We start from the raw sequence: 25313 nt of genomic DNA, 5'->3' as shown, positions 1-25313 counted from the left end.
CGCCACAGGAGAAGGCATAAGGGAGAGGGCTGCACTGCAGGAGGACGAAGAAGGCCAGGACCACGAAAGAAAGGGAGAAGGTGAGAAGGCCAGCACCTCAGGAGAAGGGAGAGGAAAGAAAGTGACAGTTAGGTAGTTAGGGCGATTGGGCCAGGAGGGGAGAGCAGTTAGGCAGGGGGATCATGCTGCCAGGGAAGAACAGTTAGAGTGATCAGGCTGGCAGGGGAGACCAGTTAGGCACTTAGGGAGATCAGGCCAGGAGGGGAGAGCAGTTAGAGACAGGGGGATCAGGCCAGGAGGGGAGAGCAGTTAGAGACACTTAGGGGGATCAGGCCAGGAGGGGAGAGCAGTTAGAGACACTTAGGGGGATCAGGCCAGGAGGGGAGAGCAGTTAGAGACACTTAGGGGGATCAGGCCAAGAGGGGAGAGCAGTTAGGCACTTAGGGGGATCAGGCCAGGAGGGGAGAGCAGTTAGAGACAGGGGGATCAGGCCAGGAGGGGAGAGCAGTTAGACACTTAGGGGGATCAGGCCAGGAGGGGAGAGCAGTTAGACACTTAGGGGGATCAGGCCAGGAGGGGAGAGCAGTTAGGCACTTAGGGGGATCAGGCCAGGAGGGGAGAGCAGTTAGGGGGATCAGGCCATGAGGAGAGAGCAGTTAGAGACACTTAGGGGGATCAGGCCAGGAGGGGAGAGCAGTTAGAGACACTTAGGGGGATCAGGCCAGGAGGGGAGAGCAGTTAGAGACACTTGGGATCAGGCCAGGAGGGGAGAGCAGTTAGAGACACTTAGGGGGATCAGGCCAGGAGGGGAGAGCAGTTAGAGACACTTAGGGGGATCAGGCCCGGAGGGGAGAGCAGCTAGAGACACTTAGGGGGATAAGGCCAGGAGGGGAGAGCAGTTAGGCACTTAGGGGGATCAGGCCAGGAGGGGAGAGCAGTTAGAGACACTTAGGGGGATCAGGCCAGGAGGGGCGAGTAGTTAGGGGGATCAGGCCAGGAGGGGAGAGCACTTAGAGACACTTAGGGGGATCAGGCCAGGAGGGGCGAGTAGTTAGGGGGATCAGGCCAGGAGGGGAGAGCAGTTAGAGATACTTAGGGGGATCAGGCCAGGAGGGGAGAGCAGTTAGAGACACTTAGGGGGATCAGGCCAGGAGGAGAGAGCAGTTAGAGACACTTAGGGGGATCAGGCCAGGAGGGGAGAGCAGTTAGAGACACTTAGGGGGATCAGGCCAGTAGGGGAGAGCAGTTAGAGACACTTAGGGAGATCAGGCCAGGAGGGGAGAGCAGTTAGAGACACTTAGGGGGATCAGGCCAGGAGGGGAGAGCAGTTAGAGACACTTAGGGGGATCAGGCCAGGAGGGGAGAGCAGTTAGAGACACTTAGGGGGATCAGGCCAGGAGGGGAGAGCAGTTAGAGACACTTAGGGGGATAAGGCCAGGAGGGGAGAGCAGTTAGGCACTTAGGGGGATCAGGCCAGGAGGGGAGAGCAGTTAGACACTTAGGGGGATCAGGCCAGGAGGGGCGAGTAGTTAGGGGGATCAGGCCAGGAGGGGAGAGCAGTTAGAGACACTTAGGGGGATCAGGCCAGGAGGGGAGAGCAGTTAGAGACACTTAGGGGGATCAGGCCAGGAGGGGAGAGCAGTTAGAGACACTTAGGGGGATCAGGCCAGGAGGGGAGAGCAGTTAGAGACACTTAGGGGGATCAGGCCAGGAGGGGAGAGCAGTTAGACACTTAGGGGGATCAGGCCAGGAGGGGAGAGCAGTTAGAGACACTTAGGGGGATCAGGCCAGGAGGGGAGAGCAGTTAGAGACAGGGGGATCAGGCCAGGAGGGGAGAGCAGTTAGAGACACTTAGGGGGATCAGGCCAGGAGGGGAGAGCAGTTAGACACTTAGGGGGATCAGGCCAGGAGGGGAGAGCAGTTAGGGGGATCAGGCCATGAGGGGAGAGCAGTTAGAGACACTTAGGGGGATCAGGCCAGGAGGGGTGAGCAGTTAGAGACACTTAGGGGGATCAGGCCAGGAGGGGAGAGCAGTTAGAGACACTTAGGGGGATCAGGCCAGGAGGGGAGAGCAGTTAGAGACACTTAGGGGGATCAGGCCAGGAGGGGAGAGCAGTTAGAGACACTTAGGGGGATCAGGCCAGGAGGGGAGAGCAGTTAGAGACACTTAGGGGGATCAGGCCAGGAGGGGAGAGCAGTTAGACACTTAGGGGGATCAGGCCATGAGGAGAGAGCAGTTAGAGACACTTAGGGGGATCAGACCAGGAGGGGAGAGCAGTTAGACACTTAGGGGGATCAGGCCAGGAGGGGAGAGCAGTTAGAGACACTTAGGGGGATCAGGCCAGGAGGGGAGAGCAGTTAGAGACACTTAGGGGGATCAGGCCAGGAGGGGAGAGCAGTTAGACACTTAGGGGGATCAGGCCAGGAGGGGAGAGCAGTTAGACACTTAGGGGGATCAGGCCATGAGGAGAGAGCTGTTAGAGACAGTTAGGGGGATCAGGCCAGGAGGGGAGAGCAGTTAGAGACACTTAGGGGGATCAGGCCAGGAGGGGAGAGCAGTTAGAGACACTTAGGGGGATCAGGCCAGGAGGGGAGAGCAGTTAGAGACACTTAGGGGGATCAGGCCAGGAGGGGAGAGCAGTTAGAGACACTTAGGGGGATCAGGCCAGGAGGGGAGAGCAGTTAGAGACACTTAGGGGGATAAGGCCAGGAGGGGAGAGCAGTTAGACACTTAGGGGGATCAGGCCAGGAGGGGAGAGCAGTTAGGGGGATCAGGCCATGAGGAGAGAGCAGTTAGAGACACTTAGGGGGATCAGGCCAGGAGGAGAGAGCAGTTAGAGACACTTAGGGGGATCAGGCCAGGAGGGGAGAGCAATTAGAGACACTTAGGGGGATCAGGCCAGGAGGGGAGAGCAGTTAGAGACACTTAGGGGGATCAGGCCAGGAGGGGAGAGCAGTTAGAGACACTTAGGGGGATCAGGCCAGGAGGAGAGAGCAGTTAGAGACACTTAGGGGGATCAGGCCAGGAGGGGAGAGCAGTTAGACACTTAGGGGGATCAGGCCATGAGGAGAGAGCAGTTAGAGACACTTAGGGGGATCAGGCCAGGAGGGGAGAGCAGGGAGGGGGATCAGGCCAGGAGGGGAGAGCAGTTAGAGACACTTAGGGGGATCAGGCCAGGAGGGGAGAGCAGTTAGAGACACTTAGGGGGATCAGACCAGGAGGGGAGAGCAGTTAGGCACTTAGGGGGATCAGGCCATGAGGAGAGAGCAGTTAGAGACACTTAGGGGGATCAGGCCAGGAGGGGAGAGCAGTTAGAGACACTTAGGGGGATCAGGCCAGGAGGGGAGAGCAGTTAGAGACACTTAGGGGGATCAGGCCAGGAGGGGAGAGCAGTTAGAGACACTTAGGGGGATCAGGCCAGGAGGGGAGAGCAGTTAGAGACACTTAGGGGGATCAGGCCAGGAGGGGAGAGCAGTTAGAGACACTTAGGGGGATCAGGCCAGGAGGGGAGAGCAGTTAGGCACTTAGGGGGATCAGGCCAGGAGGGGAAAGCAGTTAGACACTTAGGGGGATCAGGCCAGGAGGGGAGAGCAGTTAGGCACTTAGGGGGATCAGGCCATGAGGAGAGAGCAGTTAGAGACACTTAGGGGGATCAGGCCAGGAGGGGAGAGCAGTTAGAGACACTTAGGGGGATCAGGCCATGAGGAGAGAGCAGTTAGAGACACTTAGGGGGATCAGGCCAGGAGGGGAGAGCAGTTAGAGACACTTAGGGGGATCAGGCCAGGAGGGGAGAGCAGTTAGAGACACTTAGGGGGATCAGGCCAGGAGGGGAGAGCAGTTAGAGACACTTAGGGGGATCAGGCCAGGAGGGGAGAGCAGTTAGGCACTTAGGGGGATCAGGCCAGGAGGGGAGAGCAGTTAGACACTTAGGGGGATCAGGCCAGGAGGGGCGAGTAGTTAGGGGGATCAGGCCAGGAGGGGAGAGCAGTTAGAGACACTTAGGGGGATCAGGCCAGGAGGGGAGAGCAGTTAGAGACACTTAGGGGGATCAGGCCAGGAGGGGAGAGCAGTTAGAGACACTTAGGGGGATCAGGCCAGGAGGGGAGAGCAGTTAGGGGGATCAGGCCAGGAGGGGAGAGCAGTTAGGGGGATCAGGCCATGAGGAGAGAGCAGTTAGAGACACTTAGGGGGATCAGGCCAGGAGGGGTGAGCAGTTAGAGACACTTAGGGGGATCAGGCCAGGAGGGGAGAGCAGTTAGAGACACTTAGGGGGATCAGGCCAGGAGGGGAGAGCAGTTAGAGACACTTAGGAGGATCAGACCAGGAGGGGTGAGCAGTTAGGGGGATCAGGCCATGAGGGGAGAGCAGTTAGACACTTAGGGGGATCAGGCCAGGAGGGGTGAGCAGTTAGGGGGATCAGGCCAGGAGGGGAGAGCAGTTAGAGACAGGGGGATCAGGCCAGGAGGGGAGAGCAGTTAGAGACACTTAGGGGGATCAGGCCAGGAGGGGAGAGCAGTTAGACACTTAGGGGGATCAGGCCAGGAGGGGAGAGCAGTTAGGCACTTAGGGGGATCAGGCCAGGAGGGGAGAGCAGTTAGAGACACTTAGGGGGATCAGGCCAGGAGGGGAGAGCAGTTAGAGACACTTAGCGGGATCAGGCCAGGAGGGGCGAGCAGTTAGGCAGTTAGGGCGATCAGGCCAGGAGGGGAGAGCAGTTAGGGGGATCAGGCCAGGAGGGGAGAGCAGTTAGAGACACTTAGCGGGATCAGGCCAGGAGGGGCGAGCAGTTAGGCAGTTAGGGCGATCAGGCCAGGAGGGTAGAGCAGTTAGGGGGATCAGGCCGGGAGGGGAGAGCGTCAAAGCTTTCTCTGGGGTTTTCTCTATCCTCCCTGTAAGAACCTGGTGGGCTTCCTGTAGGAAAAACTTGTAAGAACATGGAAATACCCCGTCGGTGTGAACTCCAGGAGCTCATTACTCTCATGATATCTTGTACTTGGGCCTTTAGTAATTTATCAGAATTTCTAGTTTAATCTTCTTACCAGTTTCCATGTTCAGATCATGTGTGCAGGCACCTGGCTCTTCAGTATGAAGATGGTGGTTTGCCCTGTGGCCTCAGTTCCCTGACAGGTCCAAGAAGTTTGTGTAGCTTTTTTCTTGGGAGGGTGGGAGTGATGGTTTCCCAGTGCTTCACATATTAGAGCTGAAACCTGAGTCTTAAAGTAAGTTTTAATTTACATCAATTTCTAATGCAGTGAAAGGCCCATAAAACTCAATACAAGTCAATTTTCCCCGTAATTTTCTCCCCCCCCCCCCTTAGAATATTAGGATTTTACTAGCGGCCCGATGCACGAAATTGGTTCACAGGGCTCTGCCCTTGCAGCCGCAGCGGCTTGCCTTGGTCCAAGGCAACTGCGGCGGCTGTCTCGGCCCTCACAGCCCCAGCTTCATCCAGAAGGTTGTCCGGAAGGACGTCCAGTCTAATTAGCATATTATTCTTTTACTATTATAGATGTCTAGAAAGCCAGGAATAATAGATTCTGGTTTGGGTCCTGCCTGTTTTAGGCTTTAATAACTCCTACACCACTGCCAGTATGTTAATGTTTGCCTCGCTCTCTTCCACGATTCTGTGTATGCCTTTGTAATTATTGAGTCCATTGTTATCGCTCAGTAATAATTTGCCTCACTCAAAATTAGAGTCTTCCCAGATGATAGGTTTTGTTAGTGGCCACATGTTTGTCATTTTTATTCCTCACTTTTCCAGATGCAATTCATTTTAGCAAATATTTGTTGAATGCCCACTGTACTGTGTGTGAGGCACTAGGTGTTGTACTCAACTGAATACAAGCCTTGCCTGGTAGTGTGGTAACCAAGGGATTCCCAATGGCAATGGGAACCCCGTGGATGGAAGGATATTGCAACTTGGGAAATATCTCCATTTCAACCTAGAAGGATTAAAAAATTTTTTTAAATTACACTAGAGCTACAAGAATGCATTCTAGTAAAACTTGAAAATTTGTAGAAAGAGCCATGGTTGTCCATGTAACTCTTATGACATCCTCATTCCATCACATTCTACATCCCAGGATTAATTCAGATGACTTATTTTTGGTTTACTATGCAAATTGTGATGTCAGATATAATGCCATCTATTATTGCTGAAATACTTCTCTTTTTCAGAGGATAAGCACTCAAATTCATTTCACTTATAAGGACTATCTATTTATTTTCTCATTAAACTTTGTTTTAATGGGTCTGCAAATTCTGTGACAGATTTTTGGTCAAGTTGTTTCCATTCAAAAGTACTGGTTTTAAAAACGAATAACTTAAAAACCATTAACCAGTCTTTTGCTGTTAAACTTAAATGGCCAGTTGAGCCAAGTTCTTCCACCACTGGTTCAGACTGGGGTGACGGTCTTGGGGGATCATATTCATTTAGCCCTCTGAGCTTTCTGGGCAGACTTGGTGACTTGGCCAGCTCCAGCCGCCTTCTTGTCCACTGCTTTGATGACACCCAGAGCAATTGTCTCATGTCACCAACAGCCAAATGGCCCAGAGGAGGGTAGTCAGAGAAACTCGCAACACGCATGGGCTTGCCAGGAGCCATAGACGATGGCAGTATAAGCTTTTGCCCAGAATGATGATCCGTCATCTTCAGCTCAGCGGGTTCACAAGCTATGTGAGCTTTATGACAATCCAGCACAGCTGTACTAGTATATAGGCGCTGATTTGGCCTGGTTGGCTCAGGATAATTATCAGAGCTGTGAAGCCAGCTATTCCATTGGTGGGTCATTTTTGCTGTCACCAGCCACATTGCCATGATGACCATCTTTGACAGACACGTTCTTGACATTGAAGCCCACATGGTCCCCAGGAAGAGCGACACTCAGAACTACCTGGTCCATCTCAGCAGACTCTATTTACTTCCGTTGTAACGTTGACTGGAGCAAAGGTGACCACCATGCTAGGTTTGAGGACCAGTCTCCACTCAGCCCACAGGAACAGAACCAATACCACCAGTTTTGTAGACATCCTGGAGAGGCAGACACAGGGCTTGTCAATTGGACGAGTTGGTGGCAAGATGCAATCCAGAGCGTCAGGCAGCATGGTTCCAGGGGCATTGCCATCTTCACAGGTGACTTTCCATCCTTTGGACCAGGGCACGTTAGTGTTGTCACATTCCAACCAGAAATTGGCACAGATGCTACTGTGTCAGGCTTTTAGCCAGTTTTCTTAATGTAGGTGCTGACTTCTTTAACAATTTCCTTGTATCTCTTCAGGCTGTAGGGTGGTTCAGTGGAATCCATTTTGTTAACACCAACAATCAGTTAAGTCAGAAGGGCATGCTCATGGGTCTGCCCATTCTTGGAGATACCCGCTTCAAATTCCGTAACACCAGCAGCAACAATCAGGACAGCACAGTCTGCCTGAGATGCGCCTGTAACCATGTTTTTGTGTTTTTTTTAATATACTTTATTGATTTTTACAGAGAGGAAGGGAGAGGGATAGAGAGTTAGAAACATTGATGAGAGAGAAACATCGATCAGCTGCCTCCCGCACACTCCCTACTGGGGATGTGCCCACAACCGTGGTACATGCCCTTGACCGGAATCGAACCTGGGACCCTTCAGTCCGCAGGCCGATGCTCTATCCACTGAGCCAAACCGGCCAGGGAAACCATGTTTTTTTATTTAATCTCTGTGCCCTGGGGCATCAATGATGGTCACATAATACTTGCTGGTCTCCAATTTCCACAGGGAAATATCAATGGTGATACCTCAGTCACATTCAGCTTTCAGTTTATCCAAGACCCAGGCATACTTGAAGGAGCCCTTTCCCATCTCAGCAGCCACCTTCTCATTTTTATTTATATTTTTGGTGGTTCTTTTGTTGATCCCACCACCTTTGTAGATCAAATGGCTAGTAGTGGTGGCCTTGCCCAAATCTACATGTCCAGTGACCATGATGTTGATAAGAGTCTTTTCTTCTCCCATTTTGGCTTAGATTTAGTGGTGGTTTTCACACCTGTGTTCTGGCAGCAAACCCGTTGGGGAAAAGCTAAGGAGTGTTTGTTTAAGGAGGTAACTGTCATCATTGAATTATAGCCTGATAATGGCTTTTTGCTTCACATTTTAGTGTAACTCTCTTAATTTTTAAATCTGAAAACTGTTGTCAGTAGTAGGTAGAACTGTAAAAGTCTCCTGTGAGTAAATGGAAAATACAAAAATGAATACTGACTAAAAAGAAGATGAGCTATTGCCTCTTTTTAATATTATTATACAATAAAATTGATTTTGGGGTGTGAGTATAGTTCTGTGGATTTTGATATACGTAGAGATCACTGTAACTTAACACCAAAGTTACAGTAGAAAGCAGTTACATCACTCCAAAAAAACTCCTTTGTGCTACCTCTAATCACACTCTCTTCCCACCCCAAACCTTAGGAGTCACTGATCTGTGCTCCGTCACTATAGTTTGTCACTCTGAGGATGTCACATAGAGTCAGACTGTGTCATCTTTTTAGTCTTGCTTTTTTTCACTCAGCGTAATGCTTTTGAGAGTATCCAAGGTGTGTATATCAATGGTTTGTTCCTTTTTTATTGTTGTTGTATTCCATTGTATGAACGTACCACATTGGGGTCGTTACCAGTTTTTGATAATTATAAGCAGAGCTGCTATAAAAATTCATGTACAAGTGTACAGTAATTACCTGAGAGTGAGATTGCTATATGATTACACTACCATTTATGGTAAAACTAGTTAGCTAGAGTTTGAATGCTAGAATGGATAGAGTAGCAGAGACCCAAGTTGCTTGAATACCGTGTTTGCTTCTTACTAGCTATGCAACCCTGAGTGAGTTGAACCTCTTTGTGCCTCCATTTCCTCATCTATAGAATGAAGTTGATAATACTAATCACTGGGATTGTTGTATTGGATTCAAAGCATGCTGTCTGCGGGGGAGGTGGATTTCAGGAATTGCCCTCGAAGGTGAAAAAGTTTAGGGATGTGAATGTATGGGAGTCCTATATAACATCTAAAGGTTGGACCAGATTTCCAATTTTGATGGTTTTACTTGCCCTCCCAGTATTAAAAAACCATGTTCACCAAAAATTAGTATATTGCTATATTTCATCAAGAAACGGCAAATAGTAGCTCAGAAACAACTAACACTGTAATCAAGCACCAGGCTTGACACTCCTCAAGTGTATAAGCCTGAGCACCTTTCTTACAAAAGAAGTGATTTGTATAATCACTGCATGTCATTTGTACACCTCTTTAAAGCCAGCTGATGAGGACACTTGATGAGGCATGATTTCATGGAGCCCCCAGGATGAACCTTCTGCAATTTCTCAGATCCCATCTTAAACACATCTTTTTACAGGAAGCCTCCCAGTTTTGAGGAGGACTTTGAGGAGAGAATTGCAAAAGTTCAACATGCCCAGTCAAATCTCTCCCTAGAGTACTGTGTCATTAGTTCCCTTTCTTGCATAACTGCTATGTGGTATGGTCTAGCTTGGTCTGAGCAAGTATCAAGGTATGTGTTTTCCCCCAGAGAATGTCTCTCTGGCCCATAAAGTATGCAGAAAGGGCTACCTGTTCGCCTCCTAGGCAATGGCTGAGACCCAGCATGTGGAAAGAGGAACCTAAATGTCCGTTCTTTTCCGTTAGGTGAGTTGTTTTGTAATGTTCTCCCATGACTCAAGCCATCAGCTGAGGACAGTTCTTCACCTGGGATTCCAGGGGAAACTGGGTGGGGCGGGAAGTTTTGAGCACACAATCTGGGATGCCATCTTTGAACTGCTTCCTTACCGCCGCCTTCCTCTCCCCCAATGCCACCAACAGTCCAACGCTGAGGTTTACCTGGAGCCTTTCCTCACAGTGGGAACATCCTTCCTTTCTTCTGCCCTGTTAACCCTACCTGAACCAATTCCTGCGAATTCCAGCTCAGGAGACTCCTCTCCTCCCACACCCCACTCATTTGGATGCCATATCCGATTCCATGTTCCCTCATTAAGTCCTATCTTTTCCAATCAACTTTGGCACCTCAGGCCATACTTCCTCCCTCTGTGACCTGTTTTGTCTACACATGGCCTGAAGGCTTACAACTCAACTATCACTCCTGATTGGTAGGACACCCTTAAATTCTCTTCCTCCTATCTCCCACAAATGCCTGCAAAAATTGCTGCCTGATATTTAATTGGCCCGCTAAACATCAGTTATCATTTTGGGTTTAAAAATAGCATGTAGCATGTTCTAATGGCCACACGGGGACTGTGGAAAGCCATAGTCTGTAAGAGAAACACGCATTTCGCAGGCTGTCTAAAGGAAACGGGGGCTTTGCCATGCTGTTGTGAAAGGTGTGGCTGAACAGTCTGCCTGGGCAGAGCATGGCTTCACAGTGGAGGCTGCAGTCAGAGCTGCAGGCAGCTTTTCCCTGGCTCCATCATGGTTCCTAGCTTTCCCATGATTCCTTGTCCACTTATAATGTTGAAGAGGACTAGGAATTTACTTTCAAATATAGACAAACTTTGACTATAAACAGTTGTATCCTATTTGTCTCATATGAAACTCCTGCATCATATACAGGAGAGGGTGTGTGTGTGTGTGTGTGTGTGTGTGTGGGTGGGTGTGTGGGTGTGTGTAGGTGTGTATGTGTGTGTGTGTATTATGAGCCTAAGTTGAACTCTCTGTAGGATAACCAACTTAAATCCAGAATAAACTTTTTTTTAACTTGTGGACATTTTTAAAAAATATATTTTTATTGATTTCAGAGAGGAAAGGAGGATAGAGAGATAGAAACATCAATGATGAGAGAGAACCATCGATCGGCTGCCTCCTGCACGCCCCCCACTGGGGACCAAGCCCACAACCCAGGCATGTGCCCTTGGCCGGGACCGAACCTGGGGCCCTTCAGTCTGCAGGCTGACACTCTATCCACTGAGCCAAACCAGCTAGGGCTAACTTGTGGACATTTTAATGAACTTCCTTCCATGTAGCTTCAAGCTACCAGGACACAGGCCCCACCAACACCCTTCATCTCCTCGGCTCTTCTGCTGAGACCTTGGCCTTCACAATGACAGGATGCTCTGGGAGCTTGCCCTTCCCCAGAACGTTGTAGTAGCCCGATCACACCACATCAGTGATAGGGGCAGCTCCAGTCTTGCTCTTGACAGCATTTACCCGTGTCTGCTCCCTGACCAGGGTCCACGGCCTATCGAGGTTGACAGTTGGGCAGAAGCTCTGCTTCCTCTTTAAGTGGTGATATCTCTTACCCACTTTCCCGAAGTAGCCTGGGTGATATTTGTCCAAGTTGATCCTGTGATGATCAAGCCACCAGCATTACCGAGGCCCCCTGGGTGCTTCCTGTGTTTGCCGATGCGGCCGTGGCTCACGTGGCCCCGAAGTTTTCGGGTCTTCGTCAGTCTGGATGGCCTGTCGGTGGCTGAGATGCAAGAGGAGAAGAAACATGTTTTATACTTCTAAATAAACCTGCCTGTCAGGCTCCAATTATGTCCTTGAGGAGAATCCATGTAGTCACTTGCCTTTAGGGAAACGGTCTCTAGTCTGCTTCTTGCCATGATTTGTGTGTCACTACAAGCCACATCCAACTCAAGTTCCTTCCAGAGTGCTGTCCATAAAGGCGCAGGCGCTAAAGGCCTCTTCTCTGTACCATCTCCACTCCTGCCACCAGGCCACCACTGACCCCTGGAACCTACTGCATAGAGGTGGTATCTGTACTCCCAAGAGTCTAGCAGTGAATGCCCCCCACACCCAATCATCATCTTTCCCACCATTTCTACCTCTTCCTTCTCAGATCCTCTTCTCTATCCACTCCACCCAAGCATACATTCACTGGAGTCTAAACATACCGGAAGTCATCCTGCCACTCTGTCTGAACTGCCTCTGCCTGGAGTTCTCCGCATTCCCCTGGGTTTCTTCCATCTGCACATTCCTCAGGACCCGCTGCTGAAAAAGCTCATTTTTATTTTCACCTCAGTGGTTCATTCCATCTCTGAAGGCCCACAGATCTAAATGTACTCAACACTCCTTTTTCCAAACGGGGTGGTGTGATAGAGTGCCTGACGGCCACAAAGTCCTTTCATCTCTGTGTGTACACCCCTGTAACAGTGTGACTCTGCAGCTCTTCCTGTCAAGAGGTAGAGTCTGTGTATTCCTTTAATTTGGATTGTGCTTATAACTTGCTTTGGCCAATAAAATGTAGTGAAATTCTGGGTGACTTCTGAGCCTAGGTCTCAAGAAGTCTTGTAGCTTTCCTCTTGCAACCTGGGGACCCCAAAGCACCAATGGGAAGAAGCCCCAGCTAGCCTGCTGGAGGAAGAGAGATGATGTGGAGAGAGAGGCCAGTCAGCAGCCAATCATCAGACATATGAGTGAGGCCATCTTAGAATATTCAGCCCCAGTCACATTGCCAGGTGACTTTGTAACCACATGGGGGACTGTAGGAAAGACAGCAGAAGAATGACCTGGCTGATTCTAGCTCAAGTTGCTGACCCACAGAATTGTGAGCAAATGAAATGGTTGTTACTTGTAAATAAATACATATTGATTAATTGAAATTTAAAAAACAATTATGCTTAGAATTATCCTGTAACTTGTTTGTGGTGGTAATTACATTCGTGCACATCTGTCAAAACTTGAAACTATACATAAAAAAGAGTAAATATACTGTGTATAAATTTTTAAATTAAGATATACTTTAGAGCAACTTTGCTGAAGATATTCATTTATTTGATAAATGTGGCTCTAAATATATAGGTAGCATGTTACTGTGAGAAAAGAAATCTGACACTTTGAAAATAAATTTGCACATAATATACACTCAGGTGGTTTCTAAGATCCTGTGATTGGTTTGAAAGATACATAAATGACTATTTTGGAACACTTGCATAAAGTAAAATATATAAATGCTACCACACTATTCTAAAGGCTGGCCCCCTAGAATTTTTACTTCCAAAGACTTAGACTCAGGTATAAATAAACCACTAGCCCTCTTGTTAATAGAAATTACTTAAAACTTAAAAATAATACAAAAGAATGATCAAAGGTCCTTTTATTGTCATACTGGAGCATTGACTGAGAGGCCCTCCCAAGGATTATTTAGTTCTCTAGGGAATTGCATCTTTGCTTGGCTCATTTAGTAACTAGAGGCCCTGTGCATGGATTTGTGCACCAGTGGGGTCCCTCAGCCTGGCCTGCACCCTCTCAAAATCTGAGACCCCTTGGGGGATGTCAGACAGCATGTTTCGGCCTGATCCCCGCAGGCCAGGCCGAGGGACCCCACCAGTACACAAATTGGTGCATGGGGCCTCTAGTATGCATATAAGATCTTTGGTTAATCTCATCCCCCCTCCTCCCTTCCCTCTGAGATTCATCAGTCTGTTCTATGTTTCCATGCCTGTGGTTTCCGCTCCTGTGTTGAGCGTCTGCCCCCTGGTGGTCAGTGCACATCATAGCTACTGGTGGGAGTGTTGGCCCCCTGGTGGTCATTGCACGTCATAGCTACGTGTGGATGTTGGACAGTCACTTAGGCTTTTATATATATAGACTACAGGCCCGGTGCACAAAATTAGTTCATGGGGGCAGGGAGTCCCTCAGCCCAGCCTGCACCCTTTCCAATCTGGGATCCCTCTCACAATCCGGAACCACTGGCTCCTAACCGCTCACCTGCCTGCCTGCCTGATCCCCCTAACTGCTCTCCCCTGCCGGCCTGATTGCCCTAACTGCTCTCCCCTGCCAGCGTGATCCCCCTATGTGCCTAACTGCTCTCCCTTCCTGGCCTGATCCCCCTAACTGCCTAACTGCCATCTTCTCCCTTCTCCTGCGGTGCCAGCCTTCTCACCTTCTCCCTTCTCACGTGGTGCTGGCCTTCTCCCTTCTCTGGTAGCGCTGCCTTCTCCCTTCTGCCTTCTCCCTTCTGCCTTCTCCTGCAGCACCTTCTCCCACAGCCTTTGCAAAAGGGACTGCAGCGGTGGATCGTCCCTCAGAGCCATGGCTGCTGGCCCTTGGACATTGCAGCTGTTGTGGCTTTGACTGGAAGGATGTCCGGAAGACATCTGGTCTAATTAGCATATTACCCTTTTATTAGTATAGATGATTAGGGTCCAGATTCTTGAAGTGACATGTGAAATTACATGTCTTTGTCTTAAAAAGTTGTATAAATTTCTGTTTGGTAGATGAAATAATCCTAAGGATTTAGATTAACTGTCCTATAGGGCATCTAATTTAGCTATCATAGTAGCATTACTTTCAGTTCCTATATATACTGAATCTCTCAAGTACTCTTTGAATCAGTCTTACATCCTGCTGGTTCTCTCACTTATAAATTAGTATTTACCAGGAATTCATTCTGTATTTGTATGTGAGTCATGTTTTTAATTTTGAAAATTATGTTTTGACACCCAAACAACCTACAACATGGCCTGTGGATCATGCCCCATCCTACACAAAAGCCCTGAAATTCACTCCTGACTGCTGCTTTTAATGCTGTATCAGCACCTTGAAATACTGTGGTCATACTGATACCTGAGGAGGTCTTCCCAGGAACAGAACCTGGATACCTCTGCAGGTTGGGTGGGTGCTCAAGAACACTGCAGAAAGGCTTTCTAGAGCTCCTCTCACAAAATGAGAAACTGATGTTCCTTCCATCATGTGATTGTCCTCTCTATTAGGATGACATTAGGAATCTTTGTTTTGGGTGATCCAGAGCAAACAGACCCACACCAGGCCCTTCTTTCCTGTCAAACACTATTGCTCTAATCCGCTGTTGCTAGTAATGGCCGTAAAATAACTATTGGAGCAATAAACATTGATAAACTACCAACTGCCTCAGAAATCTAATAGCTTTGGCAAAATATAATGCAGCTCATTGTGATAGAGCAGGCGTCCTCAAACTACGGCCCGCGGGCCACATGCGGGTGTTTTTGCCGTTTTGTTTTTTTACTTCAAAATAAGATAGGTGCAGTGTGCATAGGAATTTGTTCATAGTTGTTTTTTTTAAACTATAGTCCGGCCCTCCAACGGTCTGAGGGACAGTGAACTGGCCCCCCTGTTTAAAAAGTTTGAGGACCCCTGTGATAGAGCCTCGTTTTCCCTAACAGGTTTTATTTTAACACTTTCCTTTTTACACTAGTGAGCAGCATAATCAAATCAACAAATTCAGCCAATGGGCAGTGTGTTCCAGGCACTAGGCATTGCTCTGCCCTCCATCCTCACTTCATACCGCTCCAAGCAGGTTCCTCTACTACTCATTGTCAATCATTGATTTACAATGGTCCAGACTGAACATGGAGGGTCTCAGTCTGCCCTGTCAGCCAGCACGCAAAGGATTTAAAATGGATTCAAACAAAAGAGTGGATCTTTTTTACATTAATACAAAGTCATCTACAAGACCACTGAGTATTAAATACATACAAATTTGAAACATCCTGAGAGACAGGAAGAGCAGATTAAAACATGGTTCACTAACAACTGGTATTTATAAATATTCTGAATTAGCTTGACAACTTATATTTTTTTTATTAATTTCAGAGAGGAAGGGAGAGGGAGAGAGAGATAGAGAGAGAAAAGCATCAATGATGAGAGTCATGGATTGGCTGCCTCCTGCACGCCCCCTACTGGGGATCGAGCCCACAACTCAGGCATGTGCCCTGACCAGGAATCAAACCGTGACCTCCTGGTTTATAAGTCAATGCTCAACCTCTGAACCACGCAGGCTGAGCCATTGTCTCTACTTTTAAAATTAGCCCTTGAGGAAATCCTGCCATTTGTGACAACATTGATGAACCTGGAGGGCATTATGCTAAGTTAAATAAGCCAGACAAAGACAAATACTGCATGGTATGATTTATATGGAGAATCTAAAAAAAAAGTCAAACTCATAGCAACAGTGTAGAATGGTGGTTATCAGGGAGGGACTAGGGAATGAGGAAATATGGAGAGGTTGGTAAAAGGGCACAGACTTTCAGTTATTAGATGAATAATTCTGGGAATCTAATGTGTAGCCTGGTGGCTGTAGTTAACACTACTGTATTATATAGTTGAAAATTACTAAGATAATAGGTCTTAAGTGTTCTCACCACAAAAAGAAAAAGAAGAATGTGAAGTGATGGGATGGATGTCTTAAACTCAGGGGTGGGGATCCTTTCCCAGTGTATATGTGTATCAAATCCTCACATTGTGCACCTTTATTTTTTTTATTTTATTATTATTTTTAATATATTTTATTGATTTTTTACAGAGAGGAAGAGAGAGGGATAGAGAGTTAGAAACATCGATGAGAGAGAAACATCGATCAGCTGCCTCTTGCACAACCCCTTCTGGGGATGTGCCCGCAACCAAGGTACATGCCCTTGACCGGAATCAAACCTGGGACCTTTCAGTCCGCAGGCCAACGCTCTATCCACTGAGCCAAACCGGTTTCGGCACATTGTGCACTTTTAAATATATTAAAATTTTATTTGTCATTATACCTCAATAAAGCCAAGGAAAAATTAAATGAATAAATAAAGGGAAAGAAATAAAATAAGCCCTTCAGATCAGGAGAAGTTGAATGAATGAAAAGCCAGAAGTGTTACCTAGTTATTTGAAGAAGATTGTTAATTGGGAGCACTTGAGGCCCAAGTGTCAGGAGCTTGGAGAAGTCTTCTTGGCTAGAAGAGATAAAGACCATCATTTAAATTGTGTTTTCCTGCTTCTAAGTTTGTTTGTTTGTTTTTAATATATTTTATTGATTTTTTACAGAGAGGAAGGGAGAGGGATAGAGAGTTAGAAACATCGATGAGAGAGAAACATCGATCAGCTGCCTCCTGCACACCCCCCTACTGGGGATGTGCCCGCAACCAAGGTACATGCCCTTGACTGGAATCGAGCCTGGGACCTTTCAGTCCGCAGGCCGACACTCTATCCACTGAGCCAAACCGGTTAGGGCCTAAGTTGGGTTTTTTACAAGTCTAATGACCTAATTGACTTTCTGTCAATAGGCTTCTTTTGTGAGGCTATTTCGCTGTGACTAGTGAGAGGAAATAACTGGTCACTTTTAAATAAGGAAAGCCCAACTCTGACCTGGAGCTGAGCCTGCCAGTGCCCTCATCCCTAACCCTATCTATCCTGGGCCTTTCCTCGGGGCTTAGAGACCTCCCGTGCCCACTGGCATTGGAAGTCCATTGAGTTATCCATGAACTCTATCTCCCAACCTCTTCCCGAATGAGCCACATCTATACCATTCATGCATTTAAGGATGTTTATAGGCCTAAGTTAATTTCTGTTACTCATTGAAATTTAAGCTGCTTAAACGGGTCAGCTATCAGAGAGTTCCTAGAAACAATCAGTTTTATTTATTTATTTATTTTTTTAACAATCACTTTTAAATGCACAATGCACACTAATTTTTAGAGTAAAAAATTATTTTCTTGACTTGGAAACTTCCTTTTATGTGACAGGAAAACAAATCTCTTTGTACTGTGCATGCTTATGTATATTCTATATATGTGTAAGTTCTATATGTATACTCACCCGTGGGTCTATTACCGCCATGAAATACAGGTGTCCTAAAATAAAATAAGGACTTTACTGCTATGAGGGGTTCAGGAAAGGAAGTATTTCTAACTGTTGAGTTAGGGAAGAGGCGTTCTTGAATCATCACCCAGCCCTCGCACGGCAGTAGCATGATGTAGTGGGGAAGTATGGCTTTGTGAATCAATCCCTGGGTTCAAATCTCAGCGCTCTGATCTCTCACTGAGGCTCTTTTATAAAAGTGGCTAACATCATGTCGTAGGTATGATGAAATGAATTAAAGTATGTGAAGCATATATGATAGCAAAGGGTGCCCCATGAGCATAGTCCCATACCCCTCTTGACAGTCCGCCTCTGGCTTGGCTCCCCACACTCACTGCTTGTCAGTCTTTCATGCCGCTCTATAGTCCAATCATACAGAATTACGTGCAGGGTTTTTTGTCTGTTCTTTTTATTTTGTCTTCAGCATGTTTCCACGCTGTCATGTATTTTATGCCCTTCACTTTCGTCCAGGGCTGGCCTTCACACTTGGACTCTGAAACCCAATTATGTTCACACTGATGATGAGCCCATACTTCAAGATGCACTTCAGGTCACCTAGTTTTTGAGATCGGACTTGTATAAGCCAAGATGGCCATTTTTCATATACAGCGAAAATGCAACTGATTACATTTTTTTTTCTTTTTTTTTTAAATATTTTTATTGATTTTTTACAGAGAGGAAGGGAGAGGGATAGAGAGTTAGAAACATCGATGAGAGAGAAACTTCGATCAGCTGCCTCCTGCACACCCGCTACTGGGGATGTGCCCGCAACCAAGGCACATGCCCTTGACCGGAATCGAACCCAGGACCCTTCAGTCCGCAGGCCGACGCTCCATCCACTGAGCCAAACCGGTCAGGGCCTGATTACATTTTTGTGTGATTTAGCCACCTCACTCCAGATTGCATGAACTCTTTCAAACCCCGTGGCCACTGATACCATCTTAATAGCTGAAAACTGATTGTGAACAGAAATGTGTAAACTGCACGGCACAGGGCTCCCCTCGCGCCGAGAGCCTGATGGGAAACAGTGAGCAGCACACCCCTGACACTGTCTCTTCGGGTGAGTTGTGTGGGAGGGCAAGCCACCTCCACAAGATCAGGTCCTGTGTGGACTTGGATCAGGGACTTCAGTGACGTGATCCTCACATGTAATGTTATCAGCATGAGACCTCCAGGTCCTATTCTGAAACTGTGGTATTCCTGTCCTTCAGCTAACATTTGCTTTTCCTAAATTGTAGTAATAGGCCAATCCTGTTTCCCTGAAATGAGGTCAAACTCTTTTTTTTTTTTTGCAACCATGCCACTCCCAGGTTACATATACAGGATGTCCCCCCTGCCCCCCCCAAAATGTAGTGCTTTTTAGTAAGTTTACCAACTTATGTAACCAACTCCATAATCCACAGTTTTAGAGTCTTTCCGTCACTCCAATAAAATCCCTTGTGCCCATTTGCCTTCACTCCGTCCCCCTCGCCCCCAGCCCTTAGCAACACTCATCTACTTTGTGTCTCTCTAAATTTGTATTTTGTGGACATTTCATATAAATCGAATCATATGTTATATGGTCTTTTGTGTTTGGCTTCTTTCCTATAGCAAATGTTTTTTAGGTTCATCCATGGTTGTGCCATGTATCAATAATTAATTCCTTTTAATTGTTGAATAGTATTATGTTATGTGTATATACCACATTATGATTATCTGTTTGCTGTGGATGGACGTTGGGGGTGTTTCAAATTTTTGATTCTCATAAATAATGCTGTGAGCATTCAAGTACATGTCCTGGTGTAGACATGTGTTTTTATTTCTCTTGGGTAGATTCCTAGAGTCGAATTGCTGGGTTGTATGGTAAATTTAGGCTTAACTTTTTAAAGAAACTGTCCATCTGTTTTCCAAGGTGGCTGAACCATTTTACAGCCCCGCCAGCAATTCCTGGAGAATGATCTATGTGTACTTAAAAAGCATGTGTACGCTGCTCATCTTGAGAGAAGTGTTTTACAAATGCCGGCTAGGTCCACTTTGGGGTGGTGGTGTGTAAACTTTCCATATTCTTGCTGATTTTCTTTCTAGATGTCCCATCTATTGTCAATAATGGAATGTTGCACTGTTTGTTAGTGTTTCTTTGTCTTAAGTTTTCAACAGTTTGCTTATGATGTGTCTGGGTGTGGATTTCTTTGTACTTATTATTTTTGGTGTTCTCAACAATTTTCAGCTGTTTTTTTCTTCAAATATTTTTTAGCACCACACTCTTTTTCTTCTCCGTATTGCATCCCAGTTACACAAATATTAGAACCTTTATTGTTATCCGTCAGGTCCCTGAGGCTTTACTCCCCCCCCCCCATCTTTTTTCTTTCTGTTATTTAAATGGGCTGGTTTGTTTACCTGTTTTCAAGCTTACTGCCTCCTCCATGGTGCTGTTGCACTCTGTCAGTGAATTTTTCATTTTGGTGATTTTATTTTCCACTTGTAAAGTTTCAATTGGATTACCCTTTATGTCTCCTCTTCACTTTGCCAATACTTTCTCTTTGGACTCACTTTTAAGAGTGTTCAAGTTTGGTGATGGCTCTTTTGAGCATTTGTATAATAGCTGGTTTAACACATAATGTATACATTTGTGTTATCTCATTATTGGTGTCTGTTGATTGTCTTTCCCCATGTGAGTTGGCATTTTTGTGCTGCTTTATATACTGAGTAATTTTGGATTTTATCCTGGACATTTTGATTATTATGTATTAGACTCGGAATCTTGTTTCAGTTCAGTGGCGAATGTCGATATACAGGGTGTCCCAAAAAATGTGTACACACTTTAACAACTGATAGCTCAATTTTGAAAATGAAATTATCTTAATAAACACTGCCTTTATAATTATTCCAAGTGCGTATATACATTTGGGGGCACACCCTATATTTGTTTTAGCAGTCAGTTGGCCTCGTTAGGTTCAGACTGCCAGTTCCAACTCAGCTTTCTGCAGCTCCAATGTCCAGTTGAGTATTCAGTTGCTTTGCAGCGTATTCAGACCTGCCCCACGTGTGACACTCTGGGACCTGAGTGTTAGTCTGTTAGCCCAGTTCTCAGAGTCTTTGACATGCTAATTGGGATGAAATCCACATATGCACAGGTGGGGGGTGATCTGAGTTGTGCAGCAGCTTTAAGAGCTTTCCTGAGCTCTTCCCTCCTTGTTATTTTCATGGGACTTTCTGGTTTCCTAGAACTTGCTTTTTTGGTCCTCCAGTGAAAAGCCACACGCTTTCATGATGCACTACCTCTCGAGTGCAAGGGGCAGGCAGGCAGAGAAAGAAAGTAAAAAAAAAAAAAAAAAAGACAAAAAACACACACACAATGGGATTTGGCTTTGCCCTTTTGGAACTATAGCTCCACCAAATAGAATGGAAGGTTCCTCTCCTTCTAGAGTTTTTTCTGTTTTGTTTTTTTCCCCCCTCCTTCTAGAGTTTTAACTCCTCCAGTCTCCCCCTGCCAGTCAATTTTATTGCTGCTGTGACAGCCTCAATCATGGGATATTTCTGGGCATAAGAGAAGGAAGAAAACGGAGAGAAAAACCCAGGGGATTTCCCTCCTCCCCCCACCCCCCCCCCCCAAGTCTCTGCGTTTTCGTGGTTCCCGTTTCCAAAAACAGCACTCTGAGCCAGAACATGTGCTCTAACCACAGTGCTCACTTTCAGGTTTTGTTGTGTTGAGTTCAGGCCAGAAAATACAAGAGGGAAAAAAGCAGTAATGTCACCAGCAGATCAGCTGTACACGGCCTTTTGGTATTCTTCCCTGACCCGCCCGCCGACATCCACCTGACACAGTTCCTAACATGTGTACAGATGTCATAGTTGCATGCGGTGGACAGAAAGGTTAGTGTGTTTCTTCCATCTTACCTGGATCCAGGCGCTGCATGGAAGAGATAAAGTCTTAATTGGTACTGTACGTGATGCTTCGGACCCTCCCCTCCCCAAGTTTTTATATCTTGGAAATAATAGAGGCAGAGATGCAGTGTTCGACGTAGGGCCGTGGACGTGAGTTTCTGGGGGTACGCGGAGGAGCCACTCTATTGGCAGAAGACAGAAGGACCTCCTGAAAAGCAGAGCCCCCTTTCTGAAGGCAGGGGTGGTAATCCCATCCGGAAGCCAGTTCTTTGTCCTCAGGCGGCATGTCATTGACCTTGTTGTTTTCCTTGGCCCTGGCTCTGCCTTCTCTGCCTTCTCTCTCCTGCTGTCGCCTTTTCTTCCTTCTCTCCTGCTGTTTTCCAGCAACCTTTGCGCCCCAGGACTTAATTCATCAACTCTTTTCTCCTCCCCGCCCCCCAACCTTCTCTGTTTGTCTCTGCTTTCCCCTACACTCTCCCCTTCCTAACATTACGGTCTTGCGTTTTATCACCAGACTCTGTCTTCCAAGGATAAATCCACTGCCCTGGGACATCTTAGGATACGTGCTTACTTGCACTTGAGGGATGGAGAAGTTAGGCTGCAGAGGTGGGGGTGTAATCAGCTGTGGGCTCATAGATTAGGGTCAGACCTGAGTCTCTGCAAGGCATTGTGGTGGTCGAGCTGGCCGTTTTCCCACGATATTAGGGCTTTCTCTCTCATCCAGTATTTCTGGGGATTGTGGGGCCAGGCCACATCACAGCCAGGAATATGGGTCTAGAAAGAAAGTAGTATTCAAGCCACACTAAGCTCATCAACTTGGGAATATATCAGAGCCCCCTACGCTGTTTTTTGCTTTGGTTTTGTTGTTAATCTTGAAATTGAATAGGAAGAAACTCGTAAACAACAGTTACTTTTATGCAAGTATTTGCTATTGTGAGTTACGTGGCACAGAATCTCTGCTGGAAGGAAGTCCTAAAAGCACCTAGGCAAAGCACATGCTTTTTAAAAAAATATATTTTTTTTATTGATTTTTTACAGAGAGGAAGGGAGAGGAATAGAGAGCTAGAAACATCGATGAGAGAGAAACATCGACCAGCTGCCTCCTGCACACCCCCTACTGGGGATGTGCCCGCAGCCAAGGTACATGCCCTTGACCGGAATCGAACCTGGGACCCTTGCGTCCGCAGGCCGACGCTCTATCCACTGAGCCAAACCGGTTTTGGCAAAGCACATGCTTTTTAAAAAAATATATTTTTTTATTGATTTCAGAGAGGAACGGAGAGGAGAGAGAGATAGAAACATCAGTGATGACAGAAAATCATCGATCGGCTGCCTCCTGCACACCCCCCACTGGGGATGGAGCCCGCAACCCGGGCACGTGCCCTTGGCCAGAACCGAACCTGGGACCCTTCAGTCCGCAGGCTGTTGCTCTATCCACTGAGCCACACCGGCCAGGGCAAAGCACACGCTTTTATGCCGCAGCCTGCTTTCACTATTTTTTATGGCGGAAACATACATCCCTTAAAAATCACAGTGGGCTTCCCAGGTGTCTATTCAGATCCATCAGGTTTCAGGTACATTCAAGCTTAACTCATAATCGTCTGGGCTTATAACGACGTACAGATAAAAACGTGCTGGTACCACAGAGAGGATACCTTTGGAAAGAAAAGTCTCAAGTACAGCATGTTGTCTCACTTATGACCACTAAAAGCCATTATCCCCTTGGCTGGGGCAGGGCAGCAGCAGGGAGCTGCCTGCGTTCTGACCCCACTGTTTTTATGCCAGACTGACCCTCATTTTCCACCGCCAAGACTATTCTTTCTTTCAGCAGTAGCCACAGCGACTAATTAAAAAGAAAATACTCATTATTCTCACTCTTCATTTTACATAGTACTCTTCATTTCAATGGCATGTTTCTGTGGAGATCTCTTTTTATTTGTTGTTGTTGTTTAAATATATTTTTATTGATTTCAGAGAGGAAGGAAGAGAGAGAAAGAAACATCCATGATGAGAGAGAATCATTGACCAGCTGCCTCCTCCACGCCCCCTACTGGGGATCGAGCCCGCAACCCAGGCATGTGCCCTTGACTGGAATCGAACCTGGGACCCTTCAATCTGCAGGCCGATGCTCTGTCCACTGAGCCACACCGGCTAGGGTATGTGGAGATCTCTTTAGCTGTGGGAGCAATTTGACTTTAGTGATTCAATAGGCAACAATTCTACAAATAATACTGATTTAATTATGCACAAGCCCTGATAATTAAGGCAACTTTATTCAAGGCCAGTATAACGCTTGTAACCCCCTGACTATAATCATTTTCAGGCCCAATTAAGTGAATTATTCCTTACTTATTGTGAAATATTCCCAGATAGCACCATTAAAGGCTGTATTGAATTCAGATTATTGCATTAATTTTTAAAGCTTGTCTTGGGCTAACTTGCATTTCCCAGAACCTGTGAGCTCTAAACTGAGAGGTTCTGGTCCAGCATTGATGGGATTTGAAAACTGGACCTTGGAGATCACAGAATTCAGGTACCTTCCCAGTGGCAGAATCCTCTTCACAGTATTTTCTCAGGCAGGCAGTTGTCTGACTCTTGACCTCTTTTCCCCCCAAGGAAATTCTTTTCTTCCACACATTTTTTGAGGCTGCTCCCTCATCTTTCTATGGTAGGTCAATCTTTACTCCCAAGCCAAGATCTGCCTGGAACTCTCACCATTGTTCCCAGCTCTCTCCTCGATAACCACACAGAGCAAATCTCCTTTGTCTGAGATAGTTAAAGCTGTCTGTTTTCCTACTTTCCATTCCCCATTCTCCCACCTATAGTCTTCTCAAGCTAAAAAAGTCCTGCTCTTTTCAACAGCTTCTTATTTCAGTGATTTTCATAGAGTGGAAAAATTCAAATAATATAATGAACACTCAGATTCTCCACTAGCCAGGATTATCAGCTATTAAGACTTGCTCATATTTTTCTTAAGTAAAGGAATTAAAACATTACACAAATAGTTATTTCCCCCCTTGATCACCTCTCCTAGAGTCATCAGTTTCATGCTTATATAGGTATGTACAAACAATATATAGCTTTGTTTTGGGTCTCTGGTTTAATTTACATAAATGATGGTATTATGCATATGTGTATGTATTTTGTCCACACAGCAAAATGTCTTAGATCTTTACATATGTTTTGTATTAATCTTTCCGTACTATACACTTAGTGGCCAGATTATTATGATCTCTGAACGCATAATAATCTGGCCACTCTATATGCACACACACACATATATATTAGAGGCCCGGTGCATGAATTCATGCATGGGTGGGGTCCGGCCAGCCTGGCTGGGGGAGGGGACATGGGTGGTTGGCCGGCCTGCCTGCTGGTCGTACTCCTGGTCAAGGGGACAATTTGCATGTTAGCCTTTTATTATATAGCATATACACTGAGTGGCCAGATTATTATGCGTTCAGAGATCATAATAATCTGGCCACTCAGTGTATATTGCATTAGTCATTACATGTAACTAATATTGTTGGTTGTTTGCCATCTGGGCCTGTGGTTGGATTGTACCTAGTCCCTTCCCCTTTTGAAGTTAGCTGTGGCCATGTGACTTGCTTTGGTCAATGAAATGTCAGCAAAGGTAATGGGTATACTTCCAAATGGAAGGTGTGTGTTTGTTTGTGTTTTAATACTAACCAGAGGACAAGCTTAGAGAGAGAAACATGGATGTGAGAGAAACATCAGTTGGTTGCCTTCTGTACGTGCCTCAACCAGTAATCGAACCCGCAACCTTTTGGTGCACAAGATGATGCTCAACCTACTGAGCCTCTCGGGCCAGGCCAAATGGAAGTTTCATTCCCCCTGGCAACTGGAGATGGGGCCT

General features: G+C 46.6%; 1 protein-coding gene and 2 pseudogenes across 2 annotated transcripts in view; 1 reads left to right on the top strand and 2 right to left on the bottom strand.

The window, feature by feature from the left end:
- Positions 1–25313, top strand: part of JADE3 (jade family PHD finger 3) — a 102152-nt gene that overhangs the window by 7197 nt on the left and 69642 nt on the right. The gene's annotated exons all lie outside the window — the stretch shown is intronic.
- LOC129148733 (elongation factor 1-alpha 1-like) lies at positions 6430–7997 on the bottom strand (annotated as a pseudogene).
- LOC114226892 (60S ribosomal protein L27a-like) lies at positions 10998–11878 on the bottom strand (annotated as a pseudogene).

Source organism: Eptesicus fuscus, chromosome 1, assembly GCF_027574615.1.
Source record: "Eptesicus fuscus isolate TK198812 chromosome 1, DD_ASM_mEF_20220401, whole genome shotgun sequence".
Classification (NCBI taxonomy): domain Eukaryota; kingdom Metazoa; phylum Chordata; class Mammalia; order Chiroptera; family Vespertilionidae; genus Eptesicus; species Eptesicus fuscus.
Note: the sequence above shows the minus strand (reverse complement) of the source record. Positions and strands in the feature narration are given on the sequence as shown.